Source organism: Poecile atricapillus, chromosome 34 (genome assembly GCF_030490865.1).
Source record: "Poecile atricapillus isolate bPoeAtr1 chromosome 34, bPoeAtr1.hap1, whole genome shotgun sequence".
NCBI lineage: Eukaryota > Metazoa > Chordata > Aves > Passeriformes > Paridae > Poecile > Poecile atricapillus.
Window position 1 is genome coordinate 3,183,670 of NC_081282.1, and position 3,159 is coordinate 3,186,828.

The window sequence follows — 3,159 nt, forward strand, 5'->3', positions numbered from 1 at the left end:
AATCCCTCTAAAAATCCCATTTTTCCCCCTAAAAACTGCATTTTTTAACCTAAAAATCTCATTTTTTCCCCAAAAAATCCCTCTAAAAATCCCATTTTTTCCCCATAAAACCCCCCATTTTTTAACATAAAAACTCCATTTTTTCACCTAAAATTCCCATTTTTTCCCCAAAATTCCCATTTTTTCCCAAAATCCCATTTTTCCCCGAAAAATCCCATTTTCCCCCAAAAAATCCCTCTAAAAATCCAATTTTTCCCCCCTAAAAACTGCATTTTTTCAACAAAAAATCCCATTTTTTTTCCGTTTTTTCACCCAAAATCCCCATTTTTTTTCTGTTTTTTCCCAAAATCCCGGTTTTTCCCCCCAAATCTCACCTCGGCTTTCCCCTGGAAGTTGAAGCTGAGCACGAACTCCCCTCAAACCCCATTTACCCCCCAAAAATCTCATTTTTCCCCCAAAAATCCCTCTAAAAATCCCATTTTTTCACCCAAAATTCCCATTTTTTCCCAAAATTCCCATTTTTTCCCAAAATCCCTTTTTTTTCTCCAAAATTCCCATTTCCCCCCTAAAAATCCCATTTTTTCCCCAAAAAACCTCTCAAAAAATCCCATTTTTCCCCATAAAAACCCCATTTTTTAACATAAAAATCCCATTTTTTCACCTAAAAACTCCATTTTTTCACCCAAAATCCCCATTTTTTTCTGTTTTTTCCCAAAATTCCCATTTTTTCCCAAATCCCATTTCTCTCCCCAAAAATCACATTTTTTCCCCAAAAAAATCTCTCAAAAAATTACATTTTTTCCCCATAAAACCCCCATTTTTTAACATAAAATCCCCATTTTTTCACCTAAAAATCCCATTTTTTCACCCAAAATCCCCATTTTTTTCCCAAAATTCCCATTTTTTCCCCAAAATTCCCATTTTTTCCCCAAATCCCATTTTTCTCCCCAAAATTCCCATTTCCCCCCCTAAAAAATCCAATTTTTCCCCCTAAAAACTCCATTTTTTAACCTAAAAATCCCATTTTTTCACCAAAAAATCCCATTTTTTTCTCTTTTTTCACCCAAAATTCCCATTTTTTTCCGTTTTTTCCCAAAATTCCCATTTTTTCCCCAAATTCCCATTTTTTCCCTCCAACCCCCCCATTTCCCCCCCTAAAAAATCCCATTTTCCCCCTAAAATTCTCATTTTTTAACGTAAAAACCCCATTTTTTCACCTAAAAACTCCATTTTTTCACCCAAAATTCCCATTTTTTTCCGTTTTTCCCAAAAAATTCCCATTTTTTCCCCAAATTCCCATTTTTTCCCTCCAACCCCCCCATTTCCCCCCTAAAAAATCCCATTTTTCCCCCTAAAATTCTCATTTTTTCACATAAAAAATCCAGTTTTTCACCTAAAAATCCCATTTTTTTCCCAAAATTCCCATTTTTTCCCAAAATCCCATTTTTTCTCCAAAATCCCATTTTCCCCCAAAAAAATCCCTCTAAAAACCCCATTTTTCCCCCTAAAAACTGCATTTTTTAACCTAAAAATCTCATTTTTTCACCAAAAAATCCCATTTTTTTCCCATTTTTTCACGCAAAATCCCCATTTTTTTCTCTCTTTTTTCCCAAAATTCCCATTTTTTCCCCAAATTCCCATTTTTTCTCTCCAACCCCCCCATTATTCCCCTAACAAATCCCATTTTTTCTCCATAAAAACCTCATTTTTTAACATAAAACCCCCATTTTTTCACCAAAAATTCCCATTTTTTTTCCCTTTTTTCACCCAAAATTCCCATTTTTCCCAAAATCCCGTTTTTTCCCCCCCAAATCCCACCTTGGCTTTCCCCTGGAAGTTGAAGGTGAGCACGAATTCCCCTCTCCGGGTCTCGCTCTGCCGCACCAGGAACAGCCCGTGAGCCCCCGGGCCCCCCTGCAGCACCAGCTGAGCCGCCCGCAGCCGCGACAGCGTCCCGTGGAACCAGGGGAACGGGGACAGGGGGTGACCCCCAAAATCCTCACACGGATCTGGGGAAAAAAAATGGGAATTTGGGAAAAAAAATGGGATTTTAGAAAAAAAAAATGAAGTTTTTCAGTGAAAAAATGAAGATTTTAGAGCAAAAAATGTGATTTTTAGAGAGATTTTTAGAGCTAAAATTGGGATTTATAAGAGGATTTTTTGGGGATTTTTTTGGGATTTTTTTGGCTTTTTGGGGGATTTTTTTGGGATTTTTTTGGCTTTTTTTGGGATTATTTTGGGATTTTTTGGGGGATTTTTTTGGGATTTTTTTGGGATTTTTTGGGGATTTTTTGGGATTTTTTTGGGATTTTTTGGGATTTTTTTTGGGATTTTTTAGGGATTTTTTTGGGGATTTTTGGGGAGTTTTGGTGAATTTTGGGTGAATTTTTGATGAATTTTTGATGAATTTTTGTTGAATTTTTGTTGAATTTTTGGTGAATTTTGGGTGAATTTTTGGTGAATTTTGGGTGAATTTTGTGTGAATTTTGGGTGAATTTTGGGGTATTTTTGGATGATTTTTGGGTGGATTTTTGGGGTGATTTTGGGGGTATTTTGGGGGGATTTGGGGAGGGTCCCCGGGCCCCCCTGCAGCACCAGCTGAGCCGCCCGCAGCCGCGACAGCGTCCCGTGGAACCAGGGGAACGGGGACAGGGGGTGACCCCCAAAATCCTCACAGGAATCTGGGGACGAGAAAACAAAAATGGGGAAAAAAATTGGGATTTTGGGAAAAACAAAAATGAAGTTTTTCGGTGAAAAAATGAAGATTTTAGAGCAAAAAATGTGATTTTTAGAGGGAAAAATGCGATTTTTAGAGGGGTTTTTGGGGAAAAAATGTGATTTTTAAGGGGATTTTTAAGGGGATTTTTTGGGATTTTTTGGGGATATTTTGGGGATTTTTTGGGGATTTTTTTGGATTTTTTGGGGATTTTTTGGGGATTTTTGGGGATTTTTTATGATTTTTTGGGATTTTTTGGGATTTTTGGGGATTTTTTGGGGATTTTTTGTGATTTTTTTGGTGCATTTTGGGTGAATTTTTGGTGAATTTTGGTGAATTTTGGGTGAATTTTGGGTGAATTTTTTTGAGAATTTTTGGTAATTTTTTTGTGAATTTTGGGTGAATTTTGGTAATTTTTTGTGAATTTTGGGTGAATTTTGGGA